The 20,914-nt window shown below is 45.2% G+C and overlaps 1 protein-coding gene across 1 annotated transcript in view; it reads left to right on the top strand.

Annotated features, from left to right (window-relative positions):
- Positions 1-20,914, top strand: part of lrfn5a (leucine rich repeat and fibronectin type III domain containing 5a) — an 80,537-nt gene that overhangs the window by 6,077 nt on the left and 53,546 nt on the right. The window lies entirely within an intron of this gene.

Raw genomic sequence — 20,914 nt, 5'->3', positions numbered from 1 at the left:
AACATGAAGCAGAACCTGCGGTTCTATTTTAAGTAGGTGCTTTTTCTCTTTTGACTGGTGTCCTCTTAACCTACAGTAAAATAAATCTTGAAACCTATGCTTACTGGTTGCATATTTCTGCATATTATAACAAGCGTGCACATCTTTCCAAGGAAAGTCGATTTTTTTTTATTTTAGCTTTTATTTTTAGTGCTTGGTTTAGGTCTGTGAATTTCAGCCATTGACCAGGACCAGTTGACAGGTTGCTTGTACGTATTACCTAACAACCTCTAACCTCTGCACTATTCCATTTTTCAAAAATAGACTGTCTCCGTCCGCTGATTGATGATTGATGCTTAACTAGCTGGTTTACTGTGGCATTTGACTGTTTCAGCCTTGTTGTCCCTGCGTTTTTAACCAGCGCAGCTGCAGCATCCTGCCTCCGTGATCTGCCTTATGAGATCTTTTCACCCATGTGAGAACTTGGGAACATTAATTACTGCACAGAGTCATTTAAGTTTTTAGTTATGATGCATGCTTCCTAACAACCCACACTTTATAAAACACTTTTTCAGATTACAAAATCTGGCAGAACAATTTCACACCTCTGACAAAATCCCAATGCTGAATTATGTGAGACATCAGTGGAATAAAAAGCCTTCTAAAACAGAGACATGCTTTGCAGTGTTTACATTTGAAAAAGGTTTCAAAATTCCCCTTTGTTCTTCGATGGACAACCAAGGGTGGATTAGGGTAAAACATGAATGAAACAAAAGTGAGTGATCTAACATTGTGTGAACTGCCATATACTGAATGTGTGAATATAGTGTCTTTTTAATTTAATTTGCATTTCACATCTCCCTTGCATTTATTATAGTTATATAGTTATTATATTCATAGTGCACCTATGAAACAGCTCACCAATGTGCTGAGTTTGTGCAACACTAGATGCCTATGAGTCCCCAGGCTCTGATGGAGAAGCATGCTGACAGTGTGTGGGTTCCATGTTTTAATACAACCCTCCACTGTGCTACATGCCAAACACACAACACGCCAACAGTTCGTCACTTTCACAAAAAATGTCATTTGCCATGATTTGCTTGTATACTACTGTCACTAGGGTTATTGCAATTGTATAAATTGCAAAATATAAGCTTCTAACAGTTGCTAAGTAAGGCAGGTGGAACATTAATTACTGTGTAATTGTGTTTTTTTATATAAAACCCACTTTCTTTCACTACACAAGGTACAATACATATAGATTTACTCTCCTATTATTAGAAATAGTAATATGCAACATTCAGTTTAGTGGGATTTTAGATAGCGAGTAAATGAGGAACTTCACCAACTTAATGCATGCAACTAGGTGTCCAGTGTTTACTGTAGCGTTCACATCTTATCACTGGAAGTCACAACAAAACAAGTTCTATTAGTGTTCACGTACTGTATTTTACTATGCAATCACTGGTTATGCCACAAGCTTTATTTAATAATAAAAGTTCTGTTGATTGTTTCATTAAGCATTAATACAATACATGTAGTCTAACAGAAACAGTTATAGAAACCATAGAGAGACATTGGGTTGAAGAGTAACTTAGCCCCACAGGCACCTGAAGTACAGGATGTAAGAGCAGCTTGAAGCTGACATTTCGGGCACATGGACAGCGCAGTTGAAGTAGACATTTCAGGACAATAGACAGCTCAGTATGCAGCATCAACCTAAGTTGACATTTCAGGACCATGGGCAGTTCAGTATGGAGCTACAGCTGGAGGTAGACATTTCAGCACCTTGGACAGCTCAGTATACAGAAGTTACTTGCTACAGTACTTGGGTTCAGTAGGCAGGCAAACTGATCCCAAACAACACAAATCAAAACAAGTCAGCAATAGTCTTTGTGATATAAAAGAAATGTGTCTTTGCACAGTAAAATATGCACACTAGTTTTCTCTGTTTGAAATAAAATGGGTTTTGCAGACATTTGGGGCTTTCATCAACTCCCTGCCAATCGTCTGCCAGCTAGCTCAGTATCTAACAGTGTTGTGGAAGGTATTGATTATCCAACCTTGGTCAACATTTGTTAAAGTTGTTAAATAAATGATTAAATGAAAAGAAGCAATCAAAAAACGACTAACCATTTACAAAACATAGCAATTTTTCAGAATGATATGAATATATTTTGAATACCTGCCTGTAAACTAGAGCGATGCCATGCTGCTGTCATTTGCCTCTGTATTCTGATGTTTTAATCAGTGACAAGAAGGTCATCAGTGATGAACGGCGCTGTTTTTTTGGAGCAGCACTGGAACTGAAAACTGAGTAGATTAAATGGTGCATTTAATTAAGAAGCTTGGGATCAGGAAGTCAGAGATCAGTCTTGGTCCATGCCAACAGTAGCTACATTTAGCCTAGCTTGTTAGCGCATGCCATCTGTTCACACACAGATTAACACTACACAGCAGGTGTTAGCGATGGGTACATTTTCTGCTTCAGCACTGTATATGCTGCTATTCACTAAACCTCAGTCCGTTAAAACCTCATTCAGTAGAATAATCCAGACTGACAGGGTCACATTCAACGTCTGTAGAGAGATTTTCTTTATAATTTAAGAAGCAGATTCATACAATGATGCAAGATGTACAGTACTTTACTGTAGTGTGGTTTCCTTTTTTACCTGCACTGCTTCTTCTTTAGATTTTGTATATAAGGTACAATGTGTCTCATTAAACTTACCATATGTTAAATCTAAATTAACTGTCAATCACATTAGCAGTTAGGACCGTATGGTATAAAAAAGAAACTTATCCAAGAAGAGAGCTTTTGTTATTGGAGTCTCAGCTTGTCTGAAATGAAACAAAATGCTGATAAAGCAGAAACATTAATCATACTATATATTGGAGGTGACCTCCATTCTTGAACACTTTTCTCTTGTTTTAGTTTTCTTTTTTTCAGTGTGTTGGTGATGGACTACATTGGCAATGTAATTTTAAACTTAAACATCATATCAAGTGCTTTTGCATTTCTATTAATATTGTTGGACTGGCTAGTTAAGGTTAGTTAGTTACTGCCATCTGTTTTATAAGCTGGGATGAGTCCATATCACTACAGCTGATGTAAAGCTAGCTTTTACACCAAATATTATAAATAGTAGCTAGCTAATCCTGGTGCTTGGCTGTGTTTTTATTTATATTAAATTCCTTTTTTCTTGGCAGTAGGCCGCAACACAACAACAATCACTCTAAAATCCAAAGGCCTGATATGCAATGATTGGCTGAATGATTAGGATACGATTTGTAGCAGTTGCCAGTAAATTTAGGAAGATTTGAGGATGCACTTATCATACTGGGAAACACACTTAATTTTTTATTTATTATTTAAATGTAAACAACCCTCTGCTGTGAGGTGCATTACATAACAGCAAGTAATAAGCCTTCTGCATGAAAGTGGGGCTGAATTTGTATGAGTATGCATGAGATCAGGAGTTGTCAGTCAATACTTGTCAGTAATGATACTGTGGAAACTTACATTTAAAATGCTATTTTCATGACACCCTTTTTGCTACGGACTGCACCTTTTGATAAGGTGTCATGTGGCCTTTTTTGTAGTGGCTTGAAACGTAAACACATTTTGAGGAGACATTTGACTCAGAAAATGGTAATAGATTCACTGTATCACACATCACAGCCACTGCTAAGCACCTCTTGACTCTCTGGCCTTTGAGTTTACTTAGTCTTTGGGCTTCAGTGGCCAGATAGCAGCATATTGTATTTTTGTTTGCATCGTGTACAATAGGGGTGACCTATGATTCAGCGTTTTGTTGGAGACAAAGAGATTTTAGCAATTTTTGCATTGCATGTTAAACTGATCTGCCTGATATATAGGTTCTTACATATACTGTGCTACAGTAAATACTGTATGTTTGCCATCAGTGTCCATGAGCTAGTCTAAGGTAATACTGTGCAGAATCGACACTCTTTGTTTATGACAGTTGCAGCAGTGTATGTTGTGCAGGGATGAATGCACCATGATGAATGGAAACAATAAAGTGAGAAGCACAGTTAAGTGTGGACACATACTTGCACGCAGGCATGCACACACACAAAGCATCTACTTATTTTGGCAGTATATAGACATGCATGCACACAAAGTCATCTGATAAAGAAAATACATCATTACCGCTGTCCCCTAGGAGCAAAAGTCAAAGCATTACTCAATGACTTAGCAGCATATGATGAATCAGCACATTTATGAAAACCAAACACGCAGTGATACTTTAACAATGCCCGTGAACTTGATACGTCATCCGCCGCATTGCCTTTGGAGTGTGGTTGATAAGTCACCAGAGTCTGAGGTCTGCATGGGAATTTTACAAAAGGATATACGGCCATGTTTAGGGACTAAAGAAAAACATTGGCACATTGACTTGGATTACTCAGATGAGTGCTGTCAAGATGTCAGGGACTCGAGCAGGCGGCGGACCCACATGCACAGCACGGAGACGAGAGTATAATCAACAAACGGTTTAATATCCAAAGGCACGGTCAGACGGTCCAGGTCATACACAAGATGGCTCGGTAAAAGTACAGGCAGGGAACAGGCAAAAACTCACGGTCGGTAGATAATCCAGGGTCGGGCAGGATACACGGTGCAAGCAGGAACAAAACACGAGAAACACGAAACACGGGGACTCAGGAAACTAGGGACGCTCAGCTCAGGGATACACAAGAAACACGAAACACTCATGGGACTCGAATACGACAATCTGGCACTTGACTACGGGAACAGGAGGTGACTAAATACACGGGTGAGTGATTAACTGATACAGTGCAGGTGAGGGTAACGATCAGGTGGAGCAGGAACAGCTGTGACAAAAACCCGGAAGTAAACTAAAGCAGGAACAGAAACCAGGAGACTATCAAAATAAAACAGGAAGTAGTATTACCCGGGACATGGCGTGAAATAAGACAAGCAGGACATGACGTGAAACAGGGAACAACTAGAAACAAGGAAACAAGGACACAGATCATGACAGTACCCCCCCCCCTATGGCGCCTTCCACGGCGCCTACGGAAGCCCCCCCCCCAAACCAGGGCGGGCGGAGGGTGGTCCCAGGCGGAGGGACCGAATCCCTACCCCCCAAGGTACATGAGCAGGGTGGGTGGAGGGAGGACCGGGGGAGGGCCAAAACAAGAGTCCACATCAAAGTCCACGACCAGGGAAGACATGAAGTTCAGAGATTCCGTCACGGAGGGTGACGGCGTGGCGAGATCCTGCTCAGCAGCCGCTGAGCCAGGGTGGCACTCTTAGTGCCCTTGGGCTGGGACGATGTCCCCGGGGACCACCCCGCATGGCAGCATCCTCCAGGCGGACGCTGATCCAGGCGGTTGAGGAGTCGAGGCGGACGGCGCCGCAGGAGGCAGCGCCATCCCAGCAGCAGGATGCGCCGAGGGCGAGGCCACCAGTCCGGCAGCAAAGGCAGAGACGAGGCAGGAACCAGCGGCGTCCTCCTTGGACCACCGCGACGAGAGGCAGGAACCGAAGCAGATGCGGCCGGAGCCGGACCGCCAGGGACCGATGCAGATGCGGCCGGAGCCGGACCGCCAGGGACCGATGCAGATGCGGCCGGAGCCGGGCCGCCAGGGACCGATGCAGATGCGGCCGGAGCCGGGCCGCCAGGAACCGATGCAGATGCGGCCGGAGCCGGGCCGCCAGGAACCGATGCAGATGCGGCCGGAGCCGGGCCGCCAGGAACCGATGCTGGTGTGGCCGGAGCCGGGACGGGAGCGACCCCCTCCTGGAGGTCGGCAGGAGCTACGACGGGAGCGACCCCCTCCTGGAGGTCGGCAGGAGCTACGACGGGAGCGACCCCCTCCTGGAGGTCGGCAGGAACTACGACGGGAGCGACCCCCTCCTGGAGGTCGGCAGGAACTACGACGGGAGCGACCCCCTCCTGGAGGTCGGCAGGAACTACGACGGGAGCGACCCCCTCCTGGAGGTCGGCAGGAACTACGACGGGAGCGACCCCCTCCTGGGGGTCCGCCGGGACTGCGGCGGGCGCGACCTCCTCCTGGAGGTGCGCAGGAACTGCGGCTGGCGCAACCTCCTCCTGGAGGTGCGCAGGAACTGCGGCTGGCGCAACCTCCTCCTGGAGGTGCGCAGGAACTGCGGCTGGCGCAACCTCCTCCTGGAGGTGCGCAGGAACTGCGGCTGGCGCAACCTCCTCCTGGAGGTGCGCAGGAACTGCGGCTGGCGCAACCTCCTCCTGGAGGTGCGCAGGAACTGCGGCTGGCGCGACCTCCTCCTGGAGGTGCGCAGGAACTGCGGCTGGCGCGACCTCCTCCTGGAGGTGCGCAGGAACTGCGGCTGGCGCGACCTCCTCCTGGAGGTGCGCAGGAACTGCGGCTGGCGCGACCTCCTCCTGGAGGTGCGCAGGAACTGCGGCTAGCGCGACCTCCTCCTGGAGGTGCGCAGGAACTGCGGCTAGCGCGACCTCCTCCTGGAGGTGCGCAGGAACTGCGGCTAGCGCGACCTCCTCCTGGAGGTGCGCAGGAACTGCGGCTGGCGCGACCTCCTCCTGGAGGTGCGCAGGAACTGCGGCTGGCGCAACCTCCTCCTGGAGGTGCGCAGGAACTGCGGCTGGCGCAACCTCCTCCTGGAGGTGCGTAGGAGCTGTAGCTGGCGCGACCTCCTCCTGGAGGTGCGCAGGAACTGCGACTAGCGCGACCTCCTCCTGGAGGTGCGCAGGAACTGCGGCTAGCGCGACCTCCTCCTGGAGGTGCGCAGGAACTGCGGCTAGCGCGACCTCCTCCTGGAGGTGCGCAGGAACTGCGGCTAGCGCGACCTCCTCCTGGAGGTGCGCAGGAACTGCGGCTAGCGCGACCTCCTCCTGGAGGTGCGCAGGAACTGCGGCTAGCGCGACCTCCTCCTGGAGGTGCGCAGGAACTGCGGCTAGCGCGACTCCTCCTGGAGGTGCGCAGGAACTGCGGCTAGCGCCGACCTCATCCTGGAGGTGCGCAGGAACTGCGGCTAGCGAGACCTCCTCCTGGAGGTGCGCAGGAACTGCGGCTAGCGCGACCTCCTCCTGGAGGTGCGCAGGAAATGCGGCTTAGCGCGACCTCCTCCTGGAGGTGCGCAGGAACTGCGGCTAGCGCGGACCTCCTCCTGGGGCCGGCGGGGGCGCTGCGGCTCCCGGGTGACGGGGACTGGAACGACGCTACAGGGCCGACAGGAACGGGGACTGGACACGACCGCTACAGGGTCGACAGGACGGGGCACTGGATACGACCGCTACAGGGTCGACAGGAACGGGGACTGGAACGACCGCTACAGGGCCGACAGGAACGGGGCTGGAACGACCGCTACAGGGCCGACAGGAACGGGGACTGGAACGACCGCTACAGGGCCGACAGGAACGGGGACTGGAACGACCGCTACAGGGTCGACAGGGACGGGACTGGAACGACCGCTACAGGGTCGACAGGAACGGGGACTGGAACGACCGCTACAGGGTCGACAGGAACGGGGTCAAAGACAGGGGTGACCTCTGCTTGGCCTACGGGAACGCCCTCTACTTGGCCTACGGGAACGCCCTCAACTTGGCCTTCGGGAACGCCCTCAACTTGGCCTACGGGGACGCCCTCAACTTGGCCTTCGGGAACGCCCTCAACTTGGCCTACGGGGACGCCCTCAACTTGGTCGACAGGGACAGGAACTGGAACGACCTCAACTTGGTCGACAGGGACAGGAACTGGAACGACCTCAACATGGCCGACAGGAACTGGAACGACCTCAACATGGCCGACAGGAACTGGAACGACCTCAACATGGCCGACAGGAACAGGAACGGCCGCAACATGGCCGACAGGGACTGGGGCGGCGTCCCCTCCGGAGCTGGCATGACAGCTTACAGCTGCCGAGCTCGACGGGGGAGGCGTCGGGCCTGATTGGGTGGGGTTAACAGTCGTCAGACGGACAGCGCCCTCTGACGGGGACAAGGACGGAACTGGGGTCTGGGCAACACACGGCTGACCTGGGGTCTGGGCAACACACGGCTGACCTGGGGTCTGGGCAACACACGGCTGAACTGGGGTCTGGACTAGGTTCGACTGGGCTGGGGCCTGGAGACGACAGGGCTGCACCGGGGCATGAGTAACACACGGTTTAACTGGGGTCTGGGCAACGCGCGGCTGAACTGGGGTCTGGGCAGCGCGCGGCTGAACTGGGGTCTGGGCAGCGCGCGGCTGAACTGGGGTCTGGGCAGCGCGCGGCTGAACTGGGGTCTGGGCAGCGCGCGGCTGACCTGGAGACTGAGCAGCGCGCGGCTGACTTGGAAACTGAGCAGCGCGCGGCTGACTTGGAAACTGAGCAGCGCGCGGCTGACTTGGAAACTGAGCAGCGCGCGGCTGACTTGGAAACTGAGCAGCGCGCGGCTGAACTGGAGACTGAGCAGCGCGCGGCTGACTTGGAGACTGAGCAGCGCGCGGCTGACTTGGAGACTGAGCAGCGCGCGGCTGAACTGGAGACTGAGCAGCGCGCGGCTGAACTGGAGACTGAGCAGCGCGCGGCTGACTTGGAGGCTGAGCAGCGCGCGGCGGAACTGGAGACTGAGGGCCGCGTGAGAGCAGGAAATCCTCCCAGGGAAATAACCATGGAGCTGGGCAGGTTGGTGTAGGCACGACGATCCGACGGGGCGGGGAGGAGGAAACCGAAACCATAGGCGGTGCGACTGGCGCTGGCGTGGTACAGAGCGTGTCGCTTAATTCATCAAACTTCGCGCATAGTCGCTCGTAGAGGCGATGAACGCTGGGGTGATCTAACGCGGTGTCATCGTCCTCCAGCGTCACTATCGCCACCTCTACGGCGCTGCGCTGATCCTCCGAGTTACTAGCCCGTCGGTAATCCTCCGCAAGGATCTCGAAATACTTATGTAGGTCGCTGGGTAGCTCGGCGCAGGTAAACTCCATACTTCCGCGGGAGAGTTATATTCGCCGTAAAAAAAAAACAAGGAAAAACAGTCACTGACCTGACCGGAGGCTAAGTGCTGGCTGGGTCCAAGTCTGGCCAGATTGTTCTGTCAGGGACTCGAGCAGGCGGCGGACCCACATGCACAGCACGGAGACGAGAGTATAATCAACAAACGGTTTAATATCCAAAGGCACGGTCAGACGGTCCAGGTCATACACAAGATGGCTCGGTAAAAGTACAGGCAGGGAACAGGCAAAAACTCACGGTCGGTAGATAATCCAGGGTCGGGCAGGATACACGGTGCAAGCAGGAACAAAACACGAGAAACACGAAACACGGGGACTCAGGAAACTAGGGACGCTCAGCTCAGGGATACACAAGAAACACGAAACACTCATGGGACTCGAATACGACAATCTGGCACTTGACTACGGGAACAGGAGGTGACTAAATACACGGGTGAGTGATTAACTGATACAGTGCAGGTGAGGGTAACGATCAGGTGGAGCAGGAACAGCTGTGACAAAAACCCGGAAGTAAACTAAAGCAGGAACAGAAACCAGGAGACTATCAAAATAAAACAGGAAGTAGTATTACCCGGGACATGGCGTGAAATAAGACAAGCAGGACATGACGTGAAACAGGGAACAACTAGAAACAAGGACACAGATCATGACACAAGACAGCTACTGTTTACCATACAGTACTTTAGCAATTGTAAACCTCCATAAAATGATACATGATATTTGTTAATGCAGCAGCACAGTCGATGTAACAGACATACGTCTTTTTTTGGTGTGGATCAAAATAAGTCTGGTCATTTATTTTGGTTTGGTACAGTAGGACTGGTAACTAGTCTGACAAGCAGAGCTACAGTATAGGGAGGAATAATAGTTGGACTACCACCGTCTAGATCAAGCCAGCAGGACAAACCACTTAGCCTAATAGGATCCATTGTAGATATGAAGCTGGTTCAGGTATTTACTTTTCGCTTGGGTGAAGGTAGTAATCAGCTTAACATAACAGGTCAGGTAGGTTGTGGTTAAGGCGTGGCATCACCTACGATGGGGCCCGGCACATTTATGGTGAAGCAACATGCTCAAAACAGAAAACACAAATGATAACTGCTTAATAAAATATTTATCAGGGATAATTCAGTACTTTATGATTTTACATGTGTATACAGAAAACTATAAAACTAGTGCTACATTGTATCCACTCTAAAAGTTTAGTAAGGCACCAGAAGGCTGAACCAGCTACAGAGATTTAAAACAGCTCAACAACCCTCTGATTGAGTCAGTAACTGCTTTTCTTAATTATCCCACAAAACTCGGCGCTACCACAAAAATGTTGTCCATAAACCACCAAACTATTGTATACTTATCATTAAGCAAACTTGGCCAAACATTGTTTTGACACGCAATGAGATGCCACGTTTAGCATGAAATGGGCAGTAATGAATGAATACCTAGAGTTAGAGCTCTTACTGATGCCTCCACTCTAGTGTTGCAGTAAGTCCAGGTATAATGCAACACACAGTGAGTCACAGCCTGTGACCCAATTGAGCTTTGTCGCTCAGCATGACCTCCTTCTGACTGTTACAGTAAAACTAATCTGACACTACTGCAGCACTTTTCATCGGACACAATACAAAAGGGCAAAACCTTTTAAGCAATTTAGGTGAATCTGCTTGATTGTGCATTTTTGAAGCAAAGTCACTGAGTTCGGGGCTCTTTTCCAGTGTGTATCATACATGCAGTCATTTCACTTGCCTCAATTATCTGTCTTTTTATATGACCATAACAGCTGAGGCATTCAGGTCCTGTATACTGATGATTGTGTGATCTTGGGTGGTGCAAGCTTAAAGACAACAGGCTAGTTGGCCTTAATCCTGCATCAGAAACAAGTACAGCTCTGTGTGTGCATGCATGTGTGTCCTGTAGCTGTATTAGATGTGTCATATGTGGCATGTTAACTAGCACTGACATGAGACATGAGATAAGCTGGTTAGAAAGGCTTTGTGTCAAAGGAAGTATCTGATTGTACTGGCTGTGTCTAGGTAGAGTTCATTGTCTGAGAGGGACAAGAGGAAGAAAAAGATAAGACGACTAAATACAACAATGTTAAAGATCTGGTTAGAAGTTGGAGGTAAACATACCTGCTGAATGATACTTACTGTGATTCATGGTCTAGCTTTATAGAGCTGTTGCCAGGGCTGTAGACTCACTGCTTTAAGCATTTATTTAAGAAATCTTCCTAGAAATGTATTGTAGCACTTGTAATACATAAATCTCACCAACACATTTAAAATCTATTCTAATTTTAATTATTACAACACTGACTTCTGTTCACATGTCTACAAAGCTAATCATCTCTGGTTATTAGGGCTGTATGAAATACCAAAACCTGGGACAGGTCAGGGTTTTTTGATATACGTATCTAGATGTTTGGTGCCCTGGTTTCTTTTCTCTTTACAAAACTTACTGTAGATTACAGATAGCTATACCTGTAGGGCTTATTTAGTGCACACTTTAACCTATGATGGTACATTCAATTTATTACTGCTGTGTTATCTGCTCAGACAGCACCACATCACACATGCACCACTCATTTAGTTCTACCGCTGTTTACTGTAGCTACAGTATGATATGCTATGACAAACATAAATGCAAACATGTTAAAACATACTGCAGGCTACGTCACTCACGTTTTGTGTGTCTGTCCTGTCTCTTTCTCCAGTTCGTCTTTATTTTGTAGGACATGTTGAAAGATTAAAGATATTTAAGTCTTTGTAATTACTTCCTCCTTCAAGAGTGTATCGTGCATGTGTGTGTGTGATCATCATGTCGTGATCTGAAGCCATCTGGGTTTGCTGCCTGATTACCATATCTGGTGCTAACTATTATACATATTCATGACCAGGGTCTAAAACTGTATGAATATTCATTTTGCCTTCAGGCCGTAGACGGGTGGAGTGACTGTGATTCGAGTCAGAAGAACTGAAATGAAGTCCACCTTTTGTGTGGTGGCCGAGGACGCTTCGTGATAACCCTGGGCCCATTAGTATGCCAAGCAAATTACATATGTATGTAAAGTATTGCATTTTCTTTTGGCATGTGCAAGCGGTGCCTTATGCACACTGATGGGCAGAAACAAACTTAACATGTTTAGGGACAAAGGAAACAGCTTTAAGGAAGCATCAGGGTAAACTTTTCACCAGTTGATGCACAATGATGCCAGAGGGTTAGCCAAAATGAAGTTAAAAAATCAGACCACGCTGCATGCTTAATGCCTTAGCATATTTAATTGCATCTTGCAGTATTCATTTGAGCTTTCAGAAGTGCCACTGTATTTGCCAATCACTGAATAACTCAACATAATTGATGTAGTTGTGCAAGAAGGAAGCACAGACACACACGTTTGATGTCAGGACATATTGTTTGATGTTAGGCCTATAAACTGAGCGATGACCATGTCTGCTTATATCAAAGCACGATGTGTGTCTCTACTTCGTGTTGGTTGACTTTGTCCACTATCACTGTCATTCTGCTCTTGATGTGGTGACTGTGTTTTCACACGACCTTGGATCTGTTTCATTCTGCTTGTAAGTTTGCCTTTGTTGAAGTAGGAAGTGACACATGCATCAAAGATGATAAATGTGTGTGAAAGTGACAAGAAGTACTAGCTGGGTTGCATTTACACAAGTGTTATTAATTAGCGAACAAACTGGTGTCAGTCTGTGAAAAACACTGATCTTGAGGCATCAGTACAGTTTACCCACTAAGTGATCCTTTCAATCGTTTTAACATCATGTTTGAATAACACCTGGAATGGAATGATACTAATTTTATCTTGGCTGACATGGCTTAAGCATGATAATATAATAGGCACTATTACTGTGCATTACCAAAGCTAAAGTACATTTGGCTGTACATATTGCAGGGTAGTAAGAACACATGCAGCTAAAATAAAATAACAGCCTTGATAAATGTTTTAATATTACTATTAAGGGTAAAGTCTCTGTAAACGCACGTGGCTTCCTTGGTGAAGAATAAATACACCTTTTCTTTTATCATTTAGCATGGATTCAGATTGGGTTGATTGGGTTGGTGTGTTATCATTATAAGAAGACAAAAAAAGGACAAAAATCATATCAGTATCAGAAAATATTAAAACCTGAAGAATAAATTGACACCTGTTTTGGGAAATATTGCACTCTTTAAGTACAGTATGATTGCTTGTCTGTTCCTAATGTGAATATGTGAACCTTAGTCACACAAATGCTGCACCCATACACACACTCTCCCAAATACTTTAAAAGAAAACACTTGGGGCAGAACAAAGAACCTCCTTGAAGGTTCAGCATGAATTATTCAATCCATCTGACAAGACGACAGAAAGAGAATGAGAGTGAGACATGGTGGAGAAATAGAGAAGGAGAAGTGGATATAGAGTGTGGCTGATACAAAGGGACGGACAGATGGACTGACAAGGACAGTGGGGTATTATATTGTATTAGCAGTAACAACGACAGGGACATTGAGAAGAGATTTTTGATCAATCTTTTAACGTGAGGGGTGTTTTTTCTGCCTGAAAGTGTTTATCTATCACAAATCCACAACCACAACGACTGAGTCCAACTGTTACAGCAAATAGCTGGCAGACCGTGAACACCCCCTGCTTTGAGGCCATTCTTCTTTGTTTCGGTTTCCTAGTTGTTACTTGTCACCCCTCATTTCTCTGTAATACAGCTATAAAATGCTGCGTTTTATGTACGTTATGATTTTAGCAGAAAAAAAGTCTTTACTGTATATAGTAAAAACAGGCAAACATAATGTAGTGATTGTGAGGCCAGATTGAATTTCATTAATGCATGAAAGCATTGCAGGGATGTAAAGTGGGAGCATAAGGACCTAAGAGGCTTTAAAAGTCCATATAAGAAGTTTAATATCAGGTTTCCTAATCTTATTTCTTTCTTTCTTCATCCCTCAGTGATCAGCTCCACAGCTGGAAGTCAATCAGTGTTGCACTGAGGACATTTTCATTTACCTACAGTAAGGATGTGTATTCTTACTGTGGGGGGGGGGGCAAACAACAAACAGCCTTGTGACATCAACTATCAATTCAATTGAACCAAATTTTTAAATTCCTGCCAAAGACAAATCTGGATACTAGTCCATAAAAAACAACCATATGCTTTATTGTCACATACAGGAGAAATACAACTCAAGTCTGTTTACTGTATGAGGCCTCCTCCATGACACAAAATACATCACTGTCTTTTAGATACAGTCTATCAGCCAAACTAGCTAAAGATGATGTGAGATGCTGTGTGAATGGGTCTGTTTCACATTGAAGATGGACAGATTCACATATTAATGTGTACGTCCTTACCTTGGCTGAAGGCGGCTGTTTTTTTGAAAACCACACCAGTCACACAGTGTTTGAGACCTTGACGTTATTATGTTAATAGTTTTGACACAACTTAAATACATTAACATCTGATGCAAATCCCAATTTCCAGATTCAGTAATATTCACAGATAAATCTGGACCATGTGGCCTCTCAGGTGGCCCGTTCTCAAGGCGCTACCACTGTAACAGAAAGGTGCTTTTTGAGAGCGGGCTTTCAAAAAATGATGACAGATTGGGAATGTCACAGGACGAGTGATTTTAAAGGGCACAAAGTTTTGTGCTTTTGTTAAACAGGTGCTGTACAAGATGGTAATTTTCGTCAACGTGTGGCATTTCTTGAGTTTGGAGCCCGAGGAGACAAATAAAAGGTCCAGACTGAATAATATGACTCAGTTTCTAATTTGTCTTCAGCGCTGCGGGGAAGGTTGCTACTTGTTATCTGTTAGCAGCTGTTCTGTTCCAAATGACAAGAACTCAGTACAACACAAAGTAGACACCTGGTCACCTACACACAGACACACACTTGGCCGGCCTGCCAGATGCTGCCCAGACGGGATAATTGAGAGGAGGGAGTCATGGGCTGAGAGAGGGAGAACAACAAGGGGAAATCAGGGAGAAGGAAGTGTGAAGGAAAGCAAAGGATGTGTGTTGAGTCACATGGGAGAAGATGACGCAGGCGTGAATGTGAAGACGAGAGAAAACAGGAAACACAAGAAAGTCACTGGGAAAGTGTGAAAGGATTGAAAAAAGGATAGAATGGCATAGAAGGGGAAGTGGTGGTGAAGTCACATGGGACAAGATGGATTGCTCAGTAGAGGTCAAATTAGCAACTGTGCACCATACTGCGCCACCCAGGAAGAGGATGAAGGGGTAAAGGGGAAGACAAACATCGGAGCATGGCCAAAACACTAGAAAAAAAGGACACCTATTAGCAACAAAGTCATTTTTTAAATTTTGATAACCACAGCAGAACGTCTGCTTATGGTTAGCGCTTTTTGTGATTCACTGCATTTGATCTGAATGTGAAATGGGGCGTTCTTCTTTTAGTGGCCTTTCTTAGCAAATGGCAACTGCTCTGCTGGAACTTAGTTACTGTAGGAACTTGTTGGAAGATGTTAGTTCCTCACACGCTGTTTGAGTGCTTCATTTATCTTTGCCAGGCGCCGACGTCTCCTCCTTCCTCGTCTTTCATCAGTCCTAATTTTTCTGTCTTAATTCATTTCCTCAGTCTTTTTATCTTCTCCCCCAACCACAGGTCTCTGAATCTCTCTCTCTGTCCCTTGTAGCCAACACTACAATGTCATATTGGTCTCAATTCAAAAGGAATTATACACACACACACACACGCACGCACGCACGCACGCACGCACGCACACACACACACACACACACACACACACACACATTAGTGTGGTCATGCTGTTTGGACAGCTTCATTCAGTTCACAGTGGGAAGCTTCACAGCCAATTCTCCAGATACGCCTACTGTGCGTGTGTGTACAGCTGTTTGCTGAAGCAACAACTGTGGAATTGGGTTAGTTTTGCAAGCAAGCCTCTTCATTACATGTATAATGACATCAGACATGACAGCTACACATAAGAACTGTCACTGTGCTTTTCATTATACTGTAGATGTTTTACTCAGGTGAGAGGTAAGTAGCACCGTTACCTGCCATATTAAACTAATCCTATTATGATCTTGGGGGTCAATCTTGGGGTCAACAAAGCTGGACATATTGATTGATTGGTGTTGTCACCCTTGCTTTGTCTGGTTGTGTTGTAAATTAACTTCACCTTTTATTTTTTCTGTTTTTGTCTTTTTTTGATAAAACTGAAAAAAGTAATTTTTGCTAAACTGGTCTAAAAGTTTGTTATTTTTTTACGCCACAGCTTTCACGTAACTAAAAAAGCAGCATCCATCGTGGCACTCCTATGTAGCCACAGAACTGTATTTTGACCCATTTAGGTCCTTACTGATAAGCGTGAGCCAGTGGGAAAAGAGGAGAGCGATAACATGCTGAGTATTTAAAGTTGACAGCTGTTAGAGTTACAGGGCCATTACCGCCATAATCACCCAGTAATGACACACAGGGAAATGGAAACAAAACACTCCCTTCTGTCTGCTTTGCCCTTCTTCTCTCTCCACCTGTCTTCACCCCTCACTCTGACCTTGCAGCAATTAACCAGTGAGCAGCCCATTCTTCACTGATTGCAAACTGTGAGTGCGACCGCCTTTGTGTGAAGTAAGATTAGCTGGGAATTCTGTGATTTCTGACTCCTTGAAAGTGTGTGTCAAGCCAGTGTATGATGAATCAAGAGGAAAGCGGTTGTGACACGCAGCGTGCTTGGTGGGCGGCACACACACACACACACACACACACACACACACACACACACACACACACACACACACACACACACACACACACACACACACCTAACACTCAAAACAACCTGTCACCATTGCATTAGAAGCTCTTAGCACTTCTTAGCAGAGCAGTCTTCCTCAAGACTGTGAAAACATACAGCACAAAACACCCTTAAACCTGCACACACACACACACACACACACACACACACACACACACACACACACACACACACACACACACACAGTGGAGAGAAAAAAAGCACGTCAGCATTTAGAAAACATGTTTACGATCAGATCAAAAGGTGTTTGCTGTGGGGACCTGGAAGGTGTTCGGACACAGAGCGACAGAAGTCTTTCATCCAATTAAAAAGGTTCTCATGTTCTGTCAGCAGTTTTGCTGCACAGAGGACTCATACAGTACAAACTATTTGCTCAGAGCTTCCTCTAGCATTTTGCACATAGGGATTGGGTTTAAAGCATTTTGTCAGATCTTCAGCGTAAAATCCTCGAATTGCAAACCTTTTCATCTTGCAGTGAAGTTGGGTGGATACTGCACAGTTTTTTGGGCTATTTTTGATGGTCTGATGGACTTTCTCATTAATTTGTTTGTTGTAGTCCCACTCGACTTGACTGCATACTGTACACATACAACACACATCACATTACTGGGGCTGAGGAATTAAATCAATGGTTCAGACAGCTTCAACATACAGTACTGTATGGTCAATTTTACCTTAGTAAAATAGACAAACGTCAATTTCAAAAATAACAGTCAATATTATCATTATTACTCTTAAAATTAAAAAAAACTCGCTTTCCTGATTGTTTTCTCTGAGTGTGTTCTGATCCTGTCACAACTAAACACCTTAGCTTTGATTTTTAGTATTTGGTTTATTTTTTTAAAGACACAGTTTTGGCAAAACAGACTTTGTTAAACTTAAAATGCATTTTTATTTTCTTTACATCATCAGGACATTTAGTTCTATCTGTAGTGCACATATACTGTACCAGTATATCTATGTTTGATTAATCTTGTTTGCGTTACCGGTTTTGAGCCTGTTGGTGTTGGATGGTCTCGTCTGCATGGGTAAAATGTCTTTTTTCTTTATTAATCTGCTTAGTGAGATGGTTAAGGTAACTACAGATACTGTAAGTTTGGTTCTGTTGACCTCTTCATTTTAACTCAACACCACTTTAATATAGAGCAATGTTAACTGCAGTTCAAATAAATAAACATGGACCAATCACAAGGCTCACAGCATATGGGCTTAGTGTGATGCACCGGGTTTTGATACCTGTCAGCCACAGCCTTTATTTCAGGATGCAGTAAATGCTACTGCATAGCACATCCATTACTGGATGTGTGTTCAGTAAAGCAGCTCTAAGGATGGACTGAATTCACCGTTTAGACAGAGGCACATGGTGTGTTCAAATTGGATAAACTGTGAACAAGCAAACTGCAAGCAATTACACACATAAACAAAATCGGCCAAGCAAAGCAGACGTGCAGGTCTGAAGGACGGTTGAGTCAGTGCTGAAGTCAAGAAAGTAGCCTTTAAACACAGTAGGTCAGACTTAAGCACACAGATAAATGCCAGCTGTTTTCAGTGTGTGTGTAAGAGTCAGGGAGCAAAGTCAAGATTGCGTGGGCGTTTGCATAAATGTTTCTCCATCTGGGAAAAGGCTTGTCGGCAATGAGAGATTGTCTTTTTGCATGTGTGCAACACAGAGGGCAAGACTGAGGAGCCCAGTGTGTCTGTCAGTGCTCAGCGAGGAGCTGCCCTCCAGGGTAGAAGCACAAAACACTGCATTGGTCAGTGATAAGTTAGGAATCTGTGCACTGACTTTACTGTGTCATGCTCAGACAATATTAGAGAGATACAGCAGGTGCGACCTTATTTTTGGCTGCATTGGATTTCTCTTGAACAAAATTGCTGTAATATGTGTTAAGCAATTGATCATTATTGGTTTGCAATTATACAGCAATACCTTAATACTAACTGTATTAAAGTGGATAGAATGATAAGAACAAAAACACTAATGATTAAAAAACCTGCTGCTCGGAAGAACGTCACAGTGGATTAAAGCTGTGAATGTTAAATTCGACATAACCCTGTTAAGAATATTGTCTGTATTTTATATTCCTGTCTCTTAATTTTGTATTTTCACCAGAAGCATTTGATTGTAAGAAAATACACATTGAGGTCTGTAGGTGAACACCTTGTATTTATTAGTTACTGTACTTGCATTGTAGAATAGGGGCCGCAATAGCGCAGTCGGAAGGGAGGTTGTCCTCTAACCGCTAGGTTGGGCACTTAGGGAGGACACTGAACCCCAAGATGCTCCTGATGTTTCAAGCGAGCGAGCGCTGATGCATGGCGGCTGCTGGCATCAGTGTGTGAATGTGGATGGGTGAATGAGAAGTAGAATAAAGCGATATGGATCCTGGAATGGTGGTTAAAGTGCTATATAAGTACGGACCATTTACCAATATTACCTAATGATGTTATCTAAACATCTAAAAATCCATTAATCCACATTAAATACATGAAATAATTCTGAAAAGATATATTGGAACATTTATCAAGTATAGGAATCCGATGCAGAGCTAAAACAGAATAAAAAATCAAACTAGCTTTTGAGTTGGTCGACAGCAAAATGATCCCATTAAAGTAATGAACTCACAGCTTCAACCTGCAGTTTAATGAAGTGTCTCCAGTTTTCCCTGACCTATTAGCCAGGACATTCTGGGCCAGGATCCAACTTTAATAAGAATAAAGGCAAGAGATGGAAAATGGATCTATCTCTATGAATCTCACATGCTCTTTTTTAAGCCACATTCACCCCAGAAATCCCACGTGTCAGTTAACTTTATTGTTGTTAATACTGGCTTTTAACAAATTAAACAAATCAAAATTATTTGATATGTATCCATATACAGGGCCATCAGTTCAATTTATATTGAAATTTATTAACCAAAGAGATTGTGTCTGTTCACACAAGTCACATAGTGCTTGTGCTCCTACACTGCTGTGGGAGAGTTACTATACAGTAAGTGGCTGATGATGGATTACAGCACTACCATGTTTGCATGTAGACTACTGAATACACTCTAATGATATTAAGAAGCAGTGTCCTAATCCCCATCATATAACTTATACTGTATCAATATTTTCTCACCCCCCTAGTAGGTATTTTGCAATGTAAGTGGACCAAATCTTGACAGGGAAGGACTTTCTATTAGAAAAATCAAGAGGAAGGTTGGGGCAGTGTTTGTAACACAGCGAGATGAAAAACAAACTGACAGCAGTGGCCAAAGGTGGAGGCACATTTAATGTCAGAGAGACAAGGAGATACACAGATCAGGAGGACAGCAGTAAAAGTTACAAGCCGAATGCCTTTTAAACAGAGGCACAGTCGCTGTCACCCTCACAAGCCTTCAGTGTCTGCCTCAATGACGGAGCGAGACTGAGAGAACTGGAGAGAGCAAGGTAGAGCAAGTGTAATGTCATCTCCAAAAGTGAGGGAGGGAAAGGCTATGACCTGTATATATCTCACAGTACCTGACACAATGACTGTTAACAATGTAATTACTTTACTGTCTGGCAGGCGCCCAGTCCTGACCAAACTAGGGTGTCTGCAAGAAAAGGTGGTCAGACGTGCATTTAATGTGACCATAGCCTCACCTAAGTTACAATAATAAACAAATATCTTTACTTTTGCATTTGACACTATCAGCAATCAAATAAAGACTTACATCTGGATGAAAACATTCAGGGGGTTGCCTGATTATGGTGATCTGACTAAACATTATTATCTACTGTATCATCAGAATAAACAGCTGCTGTAGTCTTAATTGCATTACTGTAGGTTAGCGACATTTTGTGACAAAAAACAACTGAAGGAACTGAAATGTCATCCCATAAGGATTTTTTTATGGTTTAGTTAGTAAGTTGTATTTGTGTTGAGTTGTGTTACATCCAGATGGGACAATCATCATGATCCTGTGTCTTAGGTTTATGATATGATATTATAGAAAACATAAACACATGAGATCAGCAGAGCTCTGTTGACTGCTGGTTATGCACACAATCTGCATTTGCAGCAGAGATAATGGATGCGCTGACTGCAGAGCGTGAGTTACAGTTCAGATGAAATAGATCGCTTTGCCTCAAACAAACTTATTACA

Source organism: Betta splendens, chromosome 22 (genome assembly GCF_900634795.4).
Source record: "Betta splendens chromosome 22, fBetSpl5.4, whole genome shotgun sequence".
Lineage (NCBI taxonomy): Eukaryota > Metazoa > Chordata > Actinopteri > Anabantiformes > Osphronemidae > Betta > Betta splendens.
This window is presented reverse-complemented; position numbering and strand designations above follow the sequence as displayed.